This window comes from Zea mays, chromosome 4, assembly GCF_902167145.1.
Source record: "Zea mays cultivar B73 chromosome 4, Zm-B73-REFERENCE-NAM-5.0, whole genome shotgun sequence".
Taxonomy (NCBI): domain Eukaryota; kingdom Viridiplantae; phylum Streptophyta; class Magnoliopsida; order Poales; family Poaceae; genus Zea; species Zea mays.
In genome coordinates this window covers 40499658-40522401 of record NC_050099.1, presented here as the reverse complement: position 1 = coordinate 40522401, position 22744 = coordinate 40499658, and positions in this window count along the sequence as shown.

Below are 22744 nucleotides of genomic sequence, written 5' to 3'. Positions count from 1 at the left end.
CCCTTTGAATTGAATGATGGACTCTTGGATGAGGCACTGATGGATGTCTTTGTATTTGCTCTTCCTCATCAGTTACTTGATCAAGAGGCACTTCACCATCAATATTTTCTTGTTCATCTTCTACCACTGTTGGCATCCTTTGATGATTTTCTTCGTGGTTTGGATGACTTGAGGTTGATGGGTTTGCTTGGGTGGAGACATTGTCACTCACCACCCTTGCACCCACATCAACTACCTCATTGGTCATCCACAAGGTTCCTTCTTCATCATCCCTTTCTTGAGGTCTCACCTCACCTATGGCAAGTTTCTTTATGGCCTCACAAGGTAGTTTTTCATTTCCTGCAGTGTCATTAGAAACATGCCCTTGCGAGCCATTAGACTCATCAAATGTCACGTCTATCGCTATTTCAACAAGACCGGTGGAATTGTTAAAAACACGATATCCATGCGCATTTGATGCATAACCAAGCAAGAAACCCTCGTCCACTCTAGGAGCAAACTTTGAGCTCTTGACTTTCTTGTTAAGAATAAAGCATTTACAACCGAATACTCTAAAATAATCAACTTTAGGTTTGTTACCAGTGAGAAGCTCATAGGCAGTCTTTTTGTAGATCTTATGAAGATAGAGGCGGTTGATTGCATGACAGGCGGTGTTGACCGCCTCTGCCCAGAAGTTGTCAGGTGTCTTGTATTCATCCAACATGGTTCTTGCAGCTTCAATTAGAGTCCGGTTCTTTCTTTCCACAACACCATTTTGTTGTGGAGTGTAAGGCACCGAGAACTCATGCTTGATTCCCTCTTCTCCTAAGAATTCTTCGACACCTGTGTTCTTGAATTCCGTCCCATTATCGCTTCTCACTTTCTTGATTTTGAGCTCAAATTCATTTTGAGCTCTCCTCATGAATTTCTTTAAGATTTCTTGAGTTTCACCTTTGTCACTCAAAAAGAAAACCCAAGTGAATCGAGAAAAATCATCAACAATAACTAAACCATACTTACTACCACCAATGCTAATGTAGGCCACAGGTCCGAAGAGGTCCATGTGAAGAAGCTCCAATGGCCTCTTTGTTGTGACTACATTCTTTGATTGATGTGGGACTCCATGTTGCTTTCCTGCTTGGCATGCGCCACAAACCCTATCTTTCTCAAATACAACATTTGTTAGTCCAATGATGTGATTATCCTTTTGAAGTTTGGCCAAATTCCTCATACCGACATGGGCTAGCCGGCGATGCCATAGCCAACCCTTGTCGGATTTTGCCACTAAACAAGTCTCAGGCGTCACTTTACTTGTTGTGAAATCAACAAGATAAAGCTTACCCTTCAAGCGACCTGTAAAGGCAACTGAGGAGTCCTCCCTTCTAAGGATTTTCACATCCACATCCGAAAATAAGCAATTATAACCCATTCCACAAAGTTGTGAAACGGACAACAAATTATAGCTCAAGGAATCTACTAATAAAACATTTGAAAGTGATTGTTGGTCAGAGATAGGAATTTTACCAATACCAATCACCTTACTCTTGCCACTATCTCCAAACACAATTTCTTGTGCTTCTTGAGTTAGTTGCAATGTATGAAACATGTCTTTCTCCCCGGTCATGTGATTTGTACATCCACTGTCAAGCACCCAACTTGACCCACCAGAGGAGTAGACCTGCAAAACAAGTTTAGGCTATACTTTTAGGTACCCAAATTGAATTGGGTCCTACAGTGTTAGTTATAGCCTTGGGTACCCACACACTTCTTTTCATGACTTTTTGTTTAGTGTAGGCACCCACATATTTCACAACCAATTTCCCTGAATCCCAAGTCAACATATAATCACAAAGATATGAGTGGGAAATGGGAGCATTAGATTTTTGTCCACTTGAGGATCCCACTTCCTTCATCTTACTCTTTGTGGAACTCAAGTTAACCTTTACCTGAGATGACTTGTCATTTGAGGAGTGGATCCTCCCCAAGGCATCATATAGAGTGGTTCCCTCTATGAACTTGGGGGATCTCCACCCCTTATGCACTGTGCTAGGGTTTTCCTTGGATGAGTTGAACCCAAGCCCCCTTCTACCATTGTTGGACTTAAGGGACTTGTACTTGGGTTCAACTTTCTTTAACCCATCATTGCTAGAGCATCTTTTCAAAATTTCTTTGACCTTCACCTGTGAGCTATGCTTCCTTGCATGGTTAGTTAAACAACAAGAAGCATGATATTTGGCACAATGCTTGCAAGAATTATCATTAGAGTTAGACTTAGATTCAAATACTAAAGTGGGGGCATTGATGTTCTTGCAATTTTCAAGTTGCACTTGAAGTTCTTGATTTTGAACATTCAAGCTTAACATGCTTGATTCAAGTGCATTCTTTTCATTTGCAAGGTTATCAATAGAGGTTTTCAAGTTAATTACTTCTATATCTTTATTGTGAATCAACTCTTGAAGCTCTAGGTTCCTTTCCTTTTCAAGGATAAGCAAGTCTTCTTGAGCATCAAGAGTTGCCTTTCTTTTATCTAGTTTTTCCATTAATTTTGTGATAACATTATATCCATTTAAGCCAAATTCTTTAATCATTTTATTTTTCATGGCAATTTGATCATCATCATCATCATTTGAAAAATCATTACTAAACAAAGTTACCTTATCTCCCTTTGCCATGAGGCAAGTTGGAATGTAGGGGTCGTCTTGAAGGTTGGTGAAGAGTTGCGCGCTTGAGGTAGATTGGATGGCCACATTTGCCACCACTTCCTCTTCCTCGGAGCTAGAACTCTCATCATCGGAGTTCCATTCTTCACCAATATGAGCTTGTCCATACTTCTTCTTTCTGAAGTATCCCTTGGTCTTGCCTCCCTTTTTAAACTTATCCTTCTTGTATTCCTTCTTGGCTTCTTGTTCCTTCTTGTTAGGACAATCCGCTATGAAATGACCGGTTTGGCCACATTCATAGCATGCCCTCTTCTTTCCTTTCCTTTGGAACTTGTCATTCTTCCTTACAAATTTCTTGAAAGTTTTGATGAACATAGCTGTGTCTTCATCACTTGAGCTATCTTCATCACTTGAGGTCTCGACCACTTTCTTTGCTTTGTGGTCTTTGCTCTTCTTGAGATTGTCTTGTTCATTTGTGATCAAGGCATGAGAGTCTCTTGTCTTGATGGGGGCTTCCTCGGACTCGTGTTGTTGAATTTTTGCAAATAGTTGATGAGGCGTCATGTCCTCATAATCATCACGATCCCTTATCATCCTTGCAAGACTTTTATCTTTCTCTTTATAAGCTCTCATGAACAATCTTGTGACCTTGGAGTCACTCCAATCTTCACTCCCAAGAACTCTTATTTTGTTGACCAATACCATCAATCGATCAAAGAGTGATTGGAGCGACTCACCCTTTGTCCAATCATACCTTGCAAGCCCACTTTCCAAAGCTTCAACTCTATGTCTTTTAGCTTTGGGATCTCCTTCATGTGACATTCTAAGAATGTTCCAAATGTCACGAGCATCTTCTCTTCCTTGAACTTTCCGGTATTCTTCCGGACAAAGACTTCCTTTGATTATGCTCACTGCTTGAGCATTTCGATGAACCTCTTGCATCATTTCCGGAGTCATCTCTTCTCCTTGGGTGGGCTTATACATACCTACATTAACAATCTCCCAAAGACTAGGATGCACACCGATTAAATGCGACTTCATCTTGTCGGCCCACTCATCATAGTTCAACTCACTAAGAGTTGGTAACTTTCCAAGTGGGGCAGAAGAGAAGTTGGGAATATAATTTCTAGAGTAATCGAATTGAACTTTGCTAAAGTCATTACCTTTGCTTTTGGTAGATGATCCTTCGGTGTTGAGACTTACCTTGCTCAATACCTTAGACACCAAAAGATCCACTAGATCGTCATTATAATCAAATGTTCCCTTACCTTTACCTTCTTCGGCCTTTCTTCTTGTTTCCTCTTCTTCGGCCTTTTTCCTAGCATCTTCCTCTTTCATTTTGAGGAACATTTTCTCGGCAATCTTCATGGCGAGGTCGAGGACCTTGGGGTCCACTTCCTCACCGGAAGATGTGACGGGGATTTCCTCGAGAAGAGGATCCACATGGTCCCGTTGTGTAGACATGATCGTTTCCTCACGCGGTTAAGCGTAAAACGAGGCACGAAGTTCTGATACCAATTGAAAGTAGCCTAGAGGGGGGGGTGAATAGGCTACACCTGAAAATTTTCACTAAAAACTTCGAAATAGGTTAAATTAAAGTTGCACAGGTGCAAACCGGTTCAGTCGATTTTAATCACAACTGAACAAGTTTGAACCCACTCAACTTGAATTTAATAATCTATTGAACAAATTCGAAGTAGTAAAGAAAATAGCTAAAGATTTGCACTACACAAGAACTACTTGAATGAATAATATGAACCAACCACCGAATATGAAATGCTTAACAAGAACACACAAGAACACGCGATATAACCCGAGGTTCGGCAACCACCACAAAGGTGTCCTACTCCTCGTTGAGGAACCCACAAAGGGCCGGGTCTTTTCCAACCCTAATCCTCCACAAGACGACCACAAAGGTCAAGGCTATCTCTTCTCAAATCTGCTCAAGGAGCGGGTGATACAAACTTCTTGGGGTCGTCCACAAATTTGGAGACTCCCAAGCAACCTCTAACCGTCAAGGAACACGAGGTTCCAAGAGTAACAAATCCGCACACGGTTAAGTTTGCAACGAGCTCAAGAATAAGAGAATGGGAGAATCGAGATGAAATTGACAGCGAGTTCGATCGAGTTCACCTCACACCAAGGGTCCTTCAAATGATTGAAGGAGATGCGATTGCGGGTGTGAGAGGTGAAGTGAATGCTCTTGTTTGAGGGTTGGTCAGCCAAAGATTCGTGGGAGAGGCAGAAGTAAATGAGAGAGAGAGTGTGAGGGGGTATATAAAGGATCCCCCAAAAGCTGGCAGCCGTTGGGAGAAAGTGGGCAAAAACCGGTTGAACCGGTTTTCAAACCGGTTGAACCGGTTTCTACCAGGGGGATCCCGGTCCACTGGTCTACTCAGCCGGACACTGGACCGGTTTTAAAACCGGCTGAGTAGGGTCAAATTTCGGCTCAACCGGTTTCAGAAAAATATCTGCTGCGACTTTTCTGACAGCTCTGACTGTCAAACAGGTCAGAGCAGAGGTGGCAGGATGAACAGTACCAAAACCGGTTGAACCGGTTTCAGGACCGGTTGAACCGGTTTTGGGGGCTGAAACCAAACTTTGAGAATTTTGAAGAGAACTTAGGTGGAGACTTTGTGGGAAGTGAAATTTGTTTTTCTCAAGAGCATTCATGATCTGGAAAAGATGATCTCAAAGGAGTTTTCAAAAGAATTGAACTTGGCTCGTTTCACAACTTACTTAACCGTCGCGGATCCCTCTTAATTGTACGGCGATTCCTATGATTCAAGAATTATAAACTTAGTACCGCCGACGATTCATAGCACTTGGAGCACGCCATTTGATGTGGAATTTTAAATCCGCTGTGCTTTATACTTTTATGCTCGTAGGATCTGTGCTTCTCCTGTCTGTAGAAATACTGTGTATATACTACAAGCAAACTTGTTAGAATCTTAGTTTGTTTTGTCATTAATCACCAAAACCCTCAATTAGGGTTGATTGCACTTACAGCCTGGTTGGAGCACCTGCCTCCGGGGCAGATCTCCAACTGGGACGACTTGGTCCAAGCCTTCGCCGGCAATTTCCAGGGCACATACGTGCGCCCCGGGAATTCCTGGGACCTTCGGAGCTGCCGGCAACAGCCGGGAGAGTCGCTCCGGGACTACATCCGGCGATTCTCGAAGCAGCGCACCGAGCTGCCCAACATCACCGACTCGGATGTCATCGGCGCGTTCCTTGCCGGCACCACCTGCCGTGACCTGGTGAGTAAGTTGGGTCGCAAGACCCCCACCAGGGCGAGCGAGCTGATGGACACCGCCACCAAGTTCGCCTCTGGCCAGGAGGCGGTCGAGGCTATCTTCCGAAAGGACAAGCAGCCCCAGGGCCGCCCATCGGAAGAGGCTCCCGAGGCGTCTACTCCGCGCGGCGCCAAGAAGAAGGGCAAGAAGAAGTCGCAATCGAAACGCGACGCCGCTGACGCGGACCTTGTCGCCGCCGCCGAGTACAAGAACCCTCGGAAGCCCCCCGAAGGTGCAAACCTCTTCGACAAGATGCTCAAGGAGCCATGCCCCTACCATCAGGGGCCCGTCAAGCACACTCTCGAGGAGTGCGTCATGCTTCGGCGCCACTTCCACAGGGCTGGGCCACCCGCGGAGGGTGGCAGGGCCCACGACGACGACAAGAAAGAAGATCACCAAGCAGGAGAGTACCCCGAGGTCCGCGACTGCTTCATGATCTACGGTGGGCATGCGGCGAATGCCTCGGCTTGGCATCGCAAGCAAGAGCGCCGGGAGGTCTGCTCGGTGAAGGTGGTGGCGCCAGTCTACCTAGACTGGTCCGACAAGCCCATCACCTTCGACCAGGCTGACCACCCCGACCACGTGCCGAGCCCGGGGAAATACCCGCTCGTCGTCAACCCCGTCATCAGCGACGTCAGGCTCACCAAGGTCCTGATGGATGGGGGCAGCTGCCTCAACATCATCTACGCGGAGACCCTCAAGCTCCTGCGCGTCGATCTGTCCTCCGTCCGAGCAGGCGCTGCGCCCTTCCACGGGATCATCCCTGGGAAGCGCGTCCAGCCCCTCGGACGACTCGACCTCCCCGTCTGCTTCGGAACGCCCTCCAACTTCCGAAGGGAGACCTTGACGTTCGAGGTGGTCGGGTTTCGAGGAACCTACCACGCGGTACTGGGAAGGCCATGCTACGCGAAGTTCATGGCCGTCCCCAACTACACCTACCTGAAGCTCAAGATGCCGGGCCCCAACGGGGTCATCACCGTCGGTCCCACGTACAAACACGCATTCGAATGCGACGTGGAGTGCGTGGAGTACGCCGAGGCCCTCGCCGAGTCCGAGGCCCTCATCGCCGACCTGGAGAACCTCTCCAAAGAGGTGCCAGATGTGAAGCGTCATGCCGGCAACTTCGAGCCAGCGGAGACGGTTAAGGCCGTCCCTCTCGACCCCCGTGGCGACACCTCCAAGCAGATCCGGATCGGTTCCGGGCTCGACCCCAAATAGGAAGCAGTGCTCGTCGACTTTCTCCGTGCAAACGCCGACGTCTTTGCGTGGAGTCCCTCGGACATGCCCGGCATACCGAGGGATGTCGCCGAGCACTCGCTGGATATTCGGGCCGGAGCCCGACCCGTCAGACAGCCTCTGCGCCGATTCGATGAGGAGAAGCGCAGAGCGATAGGCGAGGAGATCCACAAGCTAATGGCAGCAGGGTTCATCAAAGAGGTATTCCATCCCGAATGGCTTGCCAACCCTGTGCTTGTGAGGAAGAAAGGGGGGAAATGGCGGATGTGTGTAGACTACGCTGGTCTCAACAAAGCATGTCCGAAGGTTCCCTACCCTCTACCTCGCATCGATCAAATCATGGATTCCACTGCTGGGTGCGAAACCCTGTCCTTCCTTGATGCCTACTCAGGGTATCACCAAATCCGGATGAGAGAGTCCGACCAGCTCGCGACTTCTTTCATCACGCCGTTCGGCATGTACTGATATGTCACCATGCCGTTTGGTTTGAGGAATGCGGGCGCGACGTACCAGCGGTGCATGAACCATGTGTTCGGCGAACACATCGGTCGCACAGTCGAGGCCTACGTCGATGACATCGTAGTCAAGACAAGGAAGGCTTCCGACCTCCTCTCCGACCTTGAAGTGACATTCCGATGTCTCAAGGCGAAAGGAGTCAAGCTCAATCCCAAGAAGTGTGTCTTCGGGGTGCCCCGAGGCATGCTCCTGGGGTTCATCGTCTCCGAGCGAGGCATCGAGGCCAACCCGGAGAAGATCGCAGCCATCACCAGCATGGGACCCATCAAGGACTTAAAAGGCGTACAGAGGGTCATGGGATGTCTTGCGGCCCTGAGCCGCTTCATCTCACGCCTCGGCGAAAGAGGTCTGCCTCTGTACCGCCTCTTAAGGAAGGCCGAGTGTTTCGCTTGGACCCTTGAGGCCGAGGAAGCCCTCGGGAACCTGAAGGCGCTCCTTACAAAGGCGCCTATCTTGGTGCCCCCAGCTGATGGAGAAGCCCTCTTGGTCTACGTCGCCGCTACCACTCAGGTGGTTAGCGCCGCGATTGTAGTCGAGAGGCAAGAAGAAGGGCATGCGTTGCCCGTTCAGAGGCCAGTCTACTTCGTCAGCGAAGTACTGTCCGAGACCAAGATCCGCTACCCGCAAGTTCAGAAGCTGCTGTATGCTGTGATCCTGACAAGGCGGAAGTTAGGACACTACTTCGAGTCTCATCCGGTAACTGTGGTGTCATCCTTCCCCCTGGGGGAGATCATCCAGTGCCGAGAGGCTTCGGGCAGGATCGCGAAGTGGGCGGTGGAAATCATGAGCGAAACAATCTCGTTCGCCCCTCGGAAGGCCATCAAGTCCTAGGTGTTGGCGGACTTCGTGGCCGAATGGGTCGACACCCAGCTGCCGACGGCTCCGATCCAACCGGAGCTCTGGACCATGTTTTTCGACGGGTCGCTGATGAAGACGGGAGCCGGCGCGGGCCTGCTCTTCATCTCGCCCCTTGGGAAGCACCTACGCTACGTGCTCCGCCTCCATTTCCCGGCGTCCAACAATGTGGCCGAGTATGAGGCTCTGGTCAACGGGTTGCAGATCGCCATCGAGCTGGGGGTCAGACGCCTCGATGCCCGCGGTGACTCACAGCTCGTCATCGACCAAGTCATGAAGAACTCCCACTGCCGCGACCCGAAGATGGAGGTCTACTGCGATGAGGTTCGGCGCTTGGAAGACAAGTTCTTCGGGCTCGAGCTCAACCACATCGCTCGATGCTACAACGAAACTGCGGACGAGCTGGCTAAAATAGCCTCGGGGCGAACGACGGTTCCCCCGGACGTCTTCTCCCGGGATCTGCATCAACCCTCTGTCAAGATCGACGACGCTCCCGAGCCCGAGGCACCCTCGGCACAGCCCGAGGTACCCTCGGCCCTCGAGGGCGAGGCTCTGGACGTCGAGGAAGGGCAGAGCGGGGCCACGCCTGATCGAGATTGGCAGGCCCCGTACCTGCAATATCTCCACCGAGGAGAGCTACCCCTCGACCAAGCCGAGGCTCGGCGGGTAGCGCGACGCGCCAAGTCGTTCGTTTTGCTGGGCGACGAGGAGGAACTCTACCACCGCAGCCCCTCGGGCGTCCTCCAGCGATGCATCTCCATCGCTGAAGGTCAGGAACTCCTGCAAGAAATACACCCGGGGGCTTGCGGCCATCATGCAGCACCCCGAGCCCTTGTCGGGAATGCTTTCCGGCAAGGCTTCTACTGGCCAACGGCGGTGGCTGACGCCACTAGAATTGTCCGCACCTGCGAAGGGTGCCAATTCTATGCGAAGCAGACCCGCCTGCCCGCTCAGGCTCTGCAGACGATACCCATCACCTGGCCCTTTGCTGTATGGGGTCTGGACCTCGTCGGTCCCTTGCAGAAGGCGCCCGGGGGCTACACGCACCTGCTGGTCGCCATCGACAAATTCTCCAAGTGGATCGAGGTCCGACCCCTGAACAGCATCAGGTCCGAGCAGGCGGTGGCGTTCTTCACCAACATCATCCATCGCTTCGGGGTCCCAAACTCCATCATCACCGACAACGGTACCCAGTTCACCGGCAAAAAATTCTTGGATTTTTGCGAAGATCACCACATCCGGGTGGACTGGGCCGCCGTGGCTCATCCCATGTCGAATGGGCAAGTGGAGCGTGCCAACGGCATGATTCTACAGGGGCTCAAGCCTCGGATTTACAACGACCTCAACAAGTTCGGCAAGCGATGGATGAAGGAACTGCCCTCGGTGATCTGGAGCCTGAGGACAACGCCGAGCCGGGCCACGGGTTTCACGCCGTTCTTCCTGGTCTACGGGGCCGAGGCCATCTTGCCCACTGACCTGGAATACGGCTCCCCGAGGACGAGGGCCTACAACGATCAAAGCAACCAAGCTAGCCGAGAAGAATCGCTGGACCAGCTGGAGGAGGCTCGGGACAAGGCCTTACTACACTCGGCGCGGTACCAGCAGTCCCTGCAACGCTACCACGCCCGAGGGGTCCGGTCCCGAGACCTCCAGGTGGGCGATCTGGTGCTTCGGCTGCGGCAAGACGCCCGAGGGAGGCACAAGCTCACGCCCCCCTGGGAGGGGCCATTCATCATCGCCAAAGTCCTGAAGCCCGGAACATACAAGCTGGCCAACAATCAAGGCGAGATCTACGACAACGCCTGGAACATCAAACAGCTACGTCGCTTCTACCCTTAAGATGTTTTCAAGTTGTTCGTATACCTCGCACCCACGCAAAGTTTAGTCATCAAGGAAGGGTCGGCCTCGCCTCGGCAGAGCCCGACCCTCCCTCGGGGGCTAAAAGGGGGGAGACCCCCTCTGCGTCGAATTTTTCCTCGAAAAAAGATCTCTTTTTAGCAGAATTTCTTTCGTGCTTTTTGACTACTTCGAAAAGCGGATCCTGGAAACGACGGAGTACACGTAAGCAGCCAAGGCTGACCGAGCCGAGGGACTCCTACGCCTCCGGGATACGGATACCTCACTCATCACCTTCTGTGATAAGTAACTCGCGTTCGGATAAAGCGACTCCGTGGACCGGACAAGTCTTCACGTTCGGAAGCTCTTCTGCCAAAGTGGTCCTTCAAGCTTTCTCGACTAAGTCGGAGACAGGGCCTCATGGACGGGTGAAGGTACGCGTAAGCGGCAAGGCCGACCGAGCCGAGGGACTCCTACGCCTCCGGGATACGGATACCTCACTCATCACCTTCCGCGAGAAGCAACTCTCGCCCGCACAAACATCCCTGTTACCGACAAAAAAGTCCAGATGCTCGGAATAAGAGGAAAAGAGACGCGGCTTTACAAGCGCAGCGAGGGTGTGTTTTCTGGCCTCAGCGGCCACAGAAGGCACACGCTACAAGACGATCTGATCCTGCAGGCTCGGGTCTTCACGCTGAAGGGGGCCGTAGCACCCTCGGCATCGACGACGTCTTCAGCAAGGTCCGACCCAGCCTCGGACGGCGGCGCGGTCCAGGGACTTCTCCGGGAATCCGGCCCGAGCAGGCGGCTCGGCCGGCTACCCCCGGGGCCTCGGCCAACCATCTTCCAAGGGCGCTAGCCCGACCCGAGGCCTCGGCTGATCGACTCCAGCGTCGGATCCGCTGACGGACAACCCGGCTAGGCTCCGGCCAACCAGGTTCCCATTTTCGAGCCAACTCCGCCTCTGTTCGTACTGATATCGCTACCCCTGGCCTCGGCTCGTCGAAGAGCGGCCGAGGGGTCTCTTTAACTAAGCTAGAGGAGCCTCAGACAACAAGGCCGATCGAGCCGAGGGATTCCTACGCCTCCGGGATACGGATACCTCACTCGTCACCTTGACACGGGGCGACTCATGCTTGGTGAAGCGGTACAGATAATCAACAGGCGAGACTTAGTGCTCGAAAATGAGGAAAAAACACGGCTTCGTGCCGAAATTACATACATGTTCAGGCCTCGACAGCCACAATGAACAAAAACCCTGGCAATCGAAATGCCATTACAAACGGAACTCCGGTTCCCCCTCCGCAGGTACGGATAACCCCACTCCGAGGGGGAAGGCCTGCGGAACAACGGAAGGCCGACGAACGGCGCACCGTCACCTGCTCCAGCAGCGGCGACGACGATGACTTCCGCTCCGAGGGGCCGAACAGCGGCAACGCTGACCTCAGGGTGGATGCCGCTGCCAGGAGGCCCCCGCCCGTGCCAAAATTCGTGAGGCAAGGATGGGCAGAAGGCCGTAGAGTTGGAGGTCAGTCCGTGGCCGGCCCTGGCTATCTCGCCGGCAGAAGAACCTCTTCAAGCTGCAGTGGCGGATGCCAGTACCGCGAGCGGCTCCGAAGCCACTCGCGCCCGAGAGCCAGGCACGCTGCAGCTGCCAGCGCCACAGACAACACCCGCTCCTCCCCCCATCACTGAGTGAAGGAGCGGGCCGCCGCACGCGCAGGGGCCGACCCCAACTCGGCACTCCCCCCTCCCCAGCCTTGGTGATGAAAATCCTTGAGGCTGAGGGAGGGGCAGAGGCCGCAGCCCGGCTCGCTTTCCCCCACCATCAAGCCGGAGGTCGCCATCCCGGGTGACCACCGGTGGAGGGGTGCGGCCGGGCTGCGTGATGAAAATCCTTGAAGCCGAACGATGGCTGAAAGGTACCAACTCCCACGGAGTTGTGTTCCTCCAACGAGGAGGCGGAAAGACGGTGGGTACCCCCCATCCGGGGGCTTGGGAGATGGAAAGACACGACGCATGAGGGAGGAAGAAGACATGGTTGCCTTCCGAAAGGGGTCGCCCTCCTTTTAAAGGCAACTCTCCCTACGTGCGCCCCCAAACGCCGCGGGCTGAGTCTTCTCCAACACGCTCCAAGGCCCACCCCTGCGACTCGGGGGCTGGGTCCCGCATGTCATGCAGACCGGCTCCGAGCAGAAGAAGCCAAACCGCCGCGCGTGGTGCGCACAACCGCCCAGCGGTTACAAGCGACCCCCCACTTTTGCCCAGACCAACGGGCGGGAGGGGCGGGCAGCCATGCAGGCGGCATGCAACCGCGCCAGGTGAACGCGCTTCTCCGACTTCTGACACGCCAGCTTGGAGGCCCAGGCCCACGCGTCACGCAACCAGCGCGCCAGTTGCTGCATGCAAGCAACCGCGCCACCACTTGTGCCACCGTCGCACCTCTTCGGTTGCGGAGCCTATGCCGCGACTCGAGGCGACCCAGCGCACGACCCAGCGGCGCCAGCCTGGCGCGACGGTCAATGCGGCCGAAAGTGGGCCGGCAGTAATGACGGTGGCAGGCGGACGGGAGCAGCAGTCACGTCGTCAGCCAGGCTCACGTCCCATCCAGGGACAGCAAGAGAGCCTCCTCCCACGGCGTGAAGACGGTGCGCCCGAGATCCGTTCCTCGAACGGCTCACGCACGCGCAACTGTGGCAGAACCACCCGAATTATTCTAGCTTAAGTGCCTAAGTCACGCCTCAGGGGCCGTATCGCACTTAAATCGGAATAACCCGTCAGTCCCTCAGATCTAGTCTGATAGAGCCACTTAACCAGGATCAAATTCCACAATCTCGAAAGTGAGTCACAGAAGAAATACAATAAAACAGGAAACCTCAAATTAAGTACTGAGTTATTACATAAATCGGAGTTCTGGAGTAGCCATAAAGTTCACAAAATAAAGTGCAGCGGATAATCGATGTCGTCGGTAATGAGGAAATGGGCAAGGCCTAGCCCACTACTCCTCATGCTCCTCTCCTGCCGGAGCAACATCCCACTCGACCGTCCAACCCGGTGGTAGGGTGGTAGGCCAAGTCACACCATCAACTACATCCTGCATGGTACCTGCAAAAATGGTGCCACAAGCAAGGCTGAGTATACTAATACTCAGCTAGACTTAACCGGTGTGAGGAGTCTACTCCTCTACCTCTAGACTATGCAGCTGTTTGGCTGAGGGGTTTGGTTTGCCAAAACACTAGCTGTTTCTAAAATCAACTTTTAGCCTTTCAAATTCTACCATCATTAACTTAGCTAGATTTGCTCCTTCTAAGCATACATGGTAACAAGCAATTAGCTCAATCAACAAGTTATCTCATGTAATCCACATTTCACTTCTTACTCGATGCAGTACAAGGAATCAAGCAGTCTCATTAGCTGCGAGAAGCAGACGATTCGAATCGAGTTTTTAAACCTTGCAAGGTAAACCTAAACACACGGCATGTCAGGGTACTCCGACCCGCACATGACAACCGTCCCCATCGATTCCCCGTTCGCGTCCAGGCCTCACCGCCTTGGCATACAATGCTCCACTGACCCCGGCTGCCGCCGTGCAGTGACCGCACTTGTACCCACCATAGCTAGCATGGGAGACCCTGTCTCAGGTCGCATGAGGGATAAAGTCCGCGCCCGGCTTCACTCAGGTACTAGGTTTACCGGTTACCATTTTTCCCGGCATGTGCTTAGTACGTTCAAAAGCTTGACTCAGGTATCCACACATTAATCCTTAATTCATTTTTCCCGTCTTCTGGACAAGGCATCCTCCCTGGATCCAAGTCCATAGACCAACATATATCCCATTATCAAGATGAATACAATCAATTCCTGACCTCGCGCGAGTGCTAGAAAAATCACTCGACTTCTACCGAGATCCTGATTAGCAAGCAGCTACTCGACCTAGCATACTAGTATTCATCTCAACAAGGAATCCTAAGTTCATGCAACTAGAGGTTTCAAGCAACTCCTACACTTAAGTGCACATTACAGTCCTACAAGCATTAAGTGTAGTAAAGTAGCATATATTAACATGGTTATGCATAAAACCGGGGCTTGCCTTCAATTGCTGGGGCTGCGGGGAGATCCTCAATAGCAGCCTCTGAAGCCTGCTCCTGGTCCTCCTCTTGGACAGGTCCTTGCTCGGGGATGAGCACGTACTCTCCGTCGGCAAGATTACAATCTAATGAATGCAATGCGTAAGATATATGCATAATATGATATGTGCTTTTAGAAATTACAACTTTAAAGGTGTATGGTCTTTTGAATTTAAACAAGTTAACTCCATTTGTGTAAAGCCCTTGGGTGGTATGCTTGGTAAATTGGGTTAAACTTAGCTAAGGTAAGGGGTAGGTTAAACTTTGGGGTTCTACTGAATTCCTTTTAAGTCTTAGGGATAAATGATAAGTTCTCAAGTTAGACTTATGGAGATGAGGTTTATTTCTTCCTTCTTTTCTTTTATTCTTTTAATGTTTTGGAGTAGGTTTGAACTACAAGTTGCTTTTATAAAATTCCAAAAATTCTGCAAAAATTACAGTGGCTTGTTACTGGTGTATGATTCTCTGTCACAAAATTTGGGGTTCAGAAAGTGAATGGTTTCCTCTGGACAAAATTACCAAATTTTAGGGCAGAAGGGGTACTTTGAACTACAACTATTATTTAACAGTGGGTAGTTCTCAAAAACTTATTTTTTCTGGCTTTTAGGTGTTATAACATGACTTGATACAAATTTCTAGTCATTAATACCCTTTAATTCTTTCCCTAAGATTTCCTTAAGGTTTCTAGCCAAAGGGGTGCTTTCTACTACCACTATATTTGAAAAACATCAAACAACAGAGTTCTTATTTTTCTTAGTTGGTATTTTGCGCAAGAGCAATCATTCTGAAGTTTGGCTTCCTTTTGCTTAAGGGAAGGGGTGGTTTGCATTATTTGAGCTAAATGGCCTTTCTCACAAATTACTAGCAAAAGGCATGGGTCCACTTCTTTTTCATGGGTTTGTATTTTTCTCTGGTGGTTTATCTCATCATGGACTTAGCAAATTTTTGGTTGCCCAATGCCACATTATTTGGGGTTGTTTATGATTTATTGGGAAAATGCCTTATTATCATTCTGTATTTATTTTCCCTACTTAAAAAGTTAGGCTGGGGTGCTCTGTATTTTTGTAGTGGGGCTCTGGTGGTTATAAGTTCACTGGATTTTTGTTAACCACTTTGGTTATAGTTTTGCAATTCTAATAATTGATTTTCAGTCTACATAAGGCTAATTAAAGCATCTTAATTAGAAACTGGTCCTAATTAATGGTCTCTGCATTTTTCCTAGGTTCTTTGTTGCATAAGTAAACTAGGAAAAATATTACTAATCACTGTTCAACATTTTCTAATGCTTTTCTGATTTTCTCTAAGTTTTGGACAAAATGGCTTTAAATAAATAACTACATCATAATCTCTAATGCTGGGGCTCCTACTATTTTTAAACAGTGTCTAATTAAGGTATAAGCATCTACAAATTTTCTTAAGCTCAGCACAAAAGAAAAACTAATTTTCCTTAATTAAACAAGGTTTAGGGGGTTTCTATTTTTAATTTTAAACTCTAAAATTTAGAACAGAAAGCATATGGTTCACTATTTTTAAATGAAGGATCATAATATTCCAGAGCTAGCAAAATTGGTTTGACAGCTTTTCATTAAGATTTCATCAAGTTATGGATTTTCTAAGTTCTCTGGTTATTTAAAAGAATAACAGAATTGGTTTAAATGGAAAACCACTTTGCGCTGGGGTCCCTGGCGATTTTCTAAGTTTTCCTTCGCGAATCAGTCCTTAGGTTACTATTCACATGAGTCGCTGACATTACAGAAAACCCCTCGGGTTCTACAGAACCTAACCCGAGGTCCTTCTTCTACCTTAAACAGTAGCCGCGGCGAAGAAAAGGGCGGAGGGGCTTACCGGCGGCGAGACTGTTCCGGTGAAGTGGTCGAGGGCGAAGGGGAGGTCGCGGGGATCACAACGGTGTGCGGAACGCCGTCGGAGATGGCCGGAGTTGGTCGGTCCACGCGCGCAGGCGGGGATGCTCGTCGGCAGCGAGGAGACCGGCCTGGTCACGGCGAGATAGTTCAATCAAATAGGTCAGGGAGGTCCACGGGATGCCAGAGAAGACATGAGCGAAAGGAATTGGGCGGAGACTCACTGGATAGCTTGGTCTACGCGCGGCGGCGGAAGACCGAAGTCCGGTGAGGTTGATCTCGGGCCTCCGGTGAAGTCCGGTCTGGTCCGAGGGCTTGGCAAGCTTCACGGGCTACTGGCGGAGCTAGCCGAAGCACTGGTTGGGCTCGAGGGTGGCTGGAGTGGGCTGGCCATGGCGGCCGTAGCTCTGGCGGCAATGGCGGGCGGAAATTGAGCTCGCCGGAGCTAAGGAACGGTGGCTGGCCGGTGAGGGTGAGTGCGGGGCGAAGAGAGGTGCGCCCGGGGAGGCTTTATAGGCGCGGGCGGGCACGGCCGAGGGCGTGGGCGCGCGGCGGACTTGACCGGACGCCGGGGTGAGCGCTCGCGCGGGTTGGGCGAGCTCTGGCGTGCCGACCAGGGTCAAACACGTGTGCCCGTGCGTTCTGCCCAAGTTCTGGCGCGTGTGGTCGCTCATCCGAGCCTGCTCTCGCCTTGGTCAGTGCACAAAACCTCTTCTCCTCCCTACAAGCTACCATTCTTGTGTGGGGGTCATAGGATTTTGCCTACTGGTTGCAGAGATATGGAGCCAGGAAATCTGGTCTGTCTCCCTGCCCAAACCCGAGGCAAATCCCAAGTTTTGTCGTGTATAGGGCTCGCGTCCCAATGCCATCTTCTGGCACACGACAGAGGGATTAGTTAGACACAATTTTGTCAATGGGGCCATTAGGATTCGAGTTAGGGATCAAGGTGAACATCCCTGATCTTTGGCTCAAGGTCTGAATTTCAGAATTCTGAAATTCAGAATTCCCAATGAGTCCCAACAAAAGAAGCTTGATTTGGGGTTTTATTTGGATTATTTTGGCTAATCTTTCTCAATCTTTCTTGTTGCTTATCAAATATACTTTAACTTATATAATTGGCTCAACTCAAAATTTCAAACTTTTCATTCCCTTTTTCTTATTTTCTTGAATTTTGCTCATGGGGCTCACTTAGGGTTCTTAATTAGGGTTGCACATTCTTATCTTTTCAAAGACTCAATTGTTTTGATCATGACACTTTTAAGCATATACTTGGTGAATTCTTTATTACTTAAGTTAATTTGATGCTCATGCTTACTTTGATTTACATAAAATGATGGTTTTTGGTTTGGCTTTTCAAGAGAAACCCTAGGTGACACTGGGGTGTCACAGCCTTCCCCCCTTAAAGGAATCTCGTCCCGAGATTCGGGCCAGAGTCCTTCCGAGGTGAAGCGAAGGGTGAGACTGATAGGAAAAGGGTGGGGATTGTTATTATTAGGGCAAAACTGCTCTTCGAATGTCATTCTCTTTGCAACTTCAGAAGGAAGTCCTTTTAAGTTTTACTTTATAGTCACTTCATTCTGAATTAAGATCATATTTTTGGAAATTAGATTCGAAAGGCAGGAGGAGGGGTTGGGGGTGATTACATACCAGCTTCCTTAGGTAGGCAATCGGGGAAGTTGGATCTTAAGAATTCCTCGGTTTCCCAAGTAGCTTCCTCCTCTGAGTGATTACTCCACTGGACCTTGAACATCTTGATCGATTTAGCCCGAGTTGATCTTTCCTTGCAATCCAGAATTTTGGAGGGGTACTCTTGGTACGATAGATCTGGCTCTATCTCCAATTCTGGTTCTGCTATGATCTCAGTCGGCAATCGAACACACTTCTTCAGCTGAGATACATGGAATACATTGTGAATGGCAGACATCTTCGAAGGTAACTTCAGCTTGTATGCCACGGGTCCACATGCTTCGATGATCTCATACGGTCCAATGTAACGAGGGGCTAGCTTGCCTTTGATCCCAAACCTCTGCACTCCCTTGGTGGGTGATACCTTGAGGTATACAAAACTTCCCACCTCGAACTGGAGAGGTTTCCTTCTTTTATCATGATAGCTCTTCTGCCTGGCCTGAGCAGCTTCTAGATTCTTCCTGATCAGCTTGACCTTCCTTTCGGCTTCAGTCACTAAGTCAGGTCCAAAAACTTCTCTTTCACCAGGCTGAGACCAATTGAATGGTGTCCTGCACCTTCTTCCATAGAGAGCTTCGAAAGGTGCCATCTTTAGGCTGGATTGGTAACTATTGTTATAAGCAAACTCTGCCAAGGAGAGGTGCTTATCCCAGTTTTTGCCACAATCGATCGCACAAGCTCTCAGCATATCTTCCAGAATCTGGTTTACCCTTTCCGTCTGACCATCAGTCTGTGGGTGGTAAGCTGAACTCCTGATTAGCTTGGTTCCCAAAGACTCTTGCAATTGTTCCCAAAATCTGGCAACAAATTGGGCTCCTCGGTCAGAAACAATGGTCCGAGGTAATCCGTGCAAACACACGATCCGGTCGATATACAATTCTGCATATTTCTGAGCCTTATCAGTGGTGTGCACAGGAAGAAAATGTGCCACTTTCGTCAATCGGTCCACAATAACCCAAATCGAATCATGATGACGAGAGGTGTTGGGCAGACCCACAATGAAATCCATGCTGATGTCGTCCCACTTCCACGAAGGTACGGACAGTGGTTGCAAAGCTCCAGCGGACTTCAAGTGGCTTGCCTTTATCCTCTGACAGGTGTCACACTCTGATACATACTGGGCTATCTCCCTCTTCATTCTGGTCCACCAGTACAAAAGCTTCAAATCATGGTACATCTTGGTGCTTCCCGGATGCATAGAGAATTTGGAGAGATGAGCCTCATCCAAAATTTTCTTCTTGAGATCCTGGTCCTTAGGAATTACCAATCTGCTTTTGAACCATAACACACCTTTCTCATCCTGGCGGAAACAATTATACTTCTCAACCTTCTGATGGAGATTCCTCTTGATAATCTGCACTCCCTTGTCACTGAGCTGGGCCATGATAATCTGGTCTTGCAAAGCTGGCTCAACAGCAATGTGAGACAAAGAACCAGAAGGAATCACTTCAATCTGCATCTTGCTCAACTCATCACACAAGGTGTTAACATGAGAATCCATCAGAATACAGTTGCATTGCAACTTCCGACTCAAGGCATCAGCTACCACATTAGCTTTCCCTGGGTGATAATGTACCTCCAGGTCATAATCCTTGATCAGCTCTAGCCATCTTCTCTGCCTCATGTTGAGATCAGCCTGAGTAAAAATGTACTTAAGGCTCTTATGATCAGTGAAGATGTTGCAGTGGGTTCCCATTAGATAGTGCCTCCACATCTTCAATGCATGAACCACTGCTGCTAACTCAAGGTCATGAGTAGGATAATTTTGCTCATGAGGCCTGAGTGCTCTTGAGGCATAAGCAATGACTCGGTTGTCTTGCATCAGGACACAACCTAGCCCGGTGCCAGAGGCATCGCAATACACATCAAAAGGCTTGCTGCTGTCGGATTGCGCCAATACTGGGGCTGTGGTCAGATGCTGCCTTAATGCATGGAAGGCATCTTCGCACTTCAGACTCCACACAAACTTGACTTCTTTCTTCAGCAACTCAGTAATAGGCTTCGCAATTCGAGAGAAGTCCGGAATAAATCTTCGGTATTAACCAGCCAATCCCAGAAAACTCCGAATCTGGCAAACAGTCGTTGGTGGCCTCCAGTTCATCACCTCTTGCACTTTATCAGGATCAACAGCTATTCCTTCCTGAGAGATAGTGTGACCCAAGAATTTGATTTCCTTTAGCCAAAAATCACACTTGGATAACTTGGCATAAAGGTGGTGCTCTCGCAGACGTTGAAGTACTACATGCAAATGCCCAGCATGTTCTTCTTTGTTCTTCGAGTACACCAGAATATCATCGATGAAAACCACCACGAACTTGTCCAATTCCGGCATGAAAACAGAATTCATCAGATACATGAAATATGCTGGTGCATTTGTCAGCCCGAATGACATCACCAAGAATTCATATGACCCATATCTGGTTGAGAATGCCGTCTTCGGAATATCACTTGCTCGTATTTTGATCTGATGGTAGCCAGAGCGAAGGTCTATCTTGGAAAACACCTTGGCTCCGACCAATTGGTCAAAGAGAACATCAATACGAGGCAAAGGATACTTGTTCTTGATAGTTACCGCATTAAGAGGGCGGTAATCTATACACAGCCTCAAGCTTTCATCCTTCTTCTTCACAAACAGTGCTGGACATCCCCAAGGCGAAGTGCTTGGGCGAATGAATCCCTTATCCAGCAACTCTTGCAACTGCTTCTTCAACTCTGCCAACTCAGCGGGTGGCATTCGGTAGGGCCTCTTGGAAATTGGGGCCGTTCCCGGTTGCAACTCGATGGCGAATTCAATATCCCGGTCCGGTGGCATTCCTGGCAATTCATCAGGGAAGACATCTGCATACTCACAGACCACTGGGATCTTCTTCAGGGGTAACTCCGTCATAGAGAAAGCACATGACTGAGAAGAACCCTGACTAGGCAGAATCAAAGTGAAATTCCCGCAGAAAGGAGAATTAACTTCCACGGTACGACTGGCTACATCAAGCACAACTTGGTGCAAGGTCATCCAATTTGCTCCTAGAATAATGTCCACATTTTCCAATCCCAACACAAGGAGAGTGGTTTTGATAATGTGGCTTCCCAGTTGAATAGGCACACTTTGGTTTAATTGATTAGTTGCAATTTTACCCCCAGGTGTGACTATCATGAATGACCCTTTTGAGTGAGAGAATGGCAGTTTGCAATTAGCACTGAACTTTTGGCTAATGAAACTATGAGATGCACCAGAATCAAACAGAATTAAGGCAGGTTGATTATAAACTGAAAAGGTACCGGTCATGATAGGAGCTCCTTCTGGCACTTCCTCTAGAGCAGTGAAGTTGAGCTTCCCTTGCCTGACTTGCACCTTCTGCTTTCTTCCCTTGTCTTGATTTGGTGCTGGCATCTGCCTCTGCTGGTTCCTGGGACAATTCTTGGCATAGTGGCCCACATTGCCACAAGTGAAACACTTGTTCCCATTGCCCTGGCGGAACTGCTGCTGCTGCGGAGGCTGATTGTTTCTTGGGGCGGGAGCTGGATAGCGGTTCGGTGCCGGCTGCTGCTGCTGCTGAGGTGGCCTGATCACCCATCTGCCTGCCTGCTGCTGAAAACCCCTGCTCTAATTGTGAGAAACAATCCGGAACCTCTGAGCCTGAGCGGATGGTGCTGCCATTGGTGCCTTCCTCTTCTTCTCTGCCCGGTGAGCAACAATGCAATCCTCCTGAGAGATGGCCATGTTGACCAACTCATTGAAGCTATCAGCCCGGACAGTGTTGAGTCGTTCCCGCAGCTTGGTATTGAGACCCCTGCGGAAGCGATCCCTCTTCTTTTTATCAGAATCAGCATGATACCCTGCATACTGGCATAAGTTGTTGAAGGCTTGCGCATACTGCAGTACCGTGCGGGTTCCTTGATTGAGGGCCAGGAATTCATTCAACTTCCGATCAAGAATGCCAGCTGGAATGTGGTGTCCTCTGAAGGCAGTCTTGAATTCCTCCCAAGATATCTCACGATCAGCGGGGAGCATAGCACGGAAGTGGTCTCACCAAGTCCGAGCAGGGCCGCGAAGCTGCTGTGCGGCGAAGCGAGCCTTGGCCTCATCAGGGCAGTCTCCCGTGAGGAGGGGAAACTTGGACTCGACGACGCGAAGCCACACGTCGGCGTCCAACGAATCCTCTGCCTTGGTGAACAAGGGCGGCTGCGTGCTCAGAAACTCCTGGTATGTTGCCATAGCCGGAGGTCGCTGATGCTGGCCTCCACCATGATGCTGAGGGTGGGGCTGGCGCTGCAAGAGCTGTCGCAGAATCTCATTCTGCTGGGCCATCAGCTCCTGCACTGTGGGAGCTGGAGGAGGTGGCGGGGGAGCTTGCTCATTCTGCCCGCGACGCTGCCTCGCTGCCATCTGAAAACAGAGATTGTCGCCATTGTTATCCCAATTCACATTTCCGAACGACAAGATATCATCTCATATGGAAGAAAAATGCCATAATCATAATATTAGGTTCGAAATGAAGATAACAGGGTGACAAGGATCCCACAGATATCAAAAGTTTACAGGGTTACATCAATCAGGGGAAGGTACCCACAAGCCTAGTCCAAAATGTGATACTTCTAAGCTCGCATAGGTTTCTATCCGCCTAAAAGCGTCGAAGTGACTGCTTAACCCCGAGCGGTGGAAGCGACACTGGATACGGGTGAAGGAGGCATCG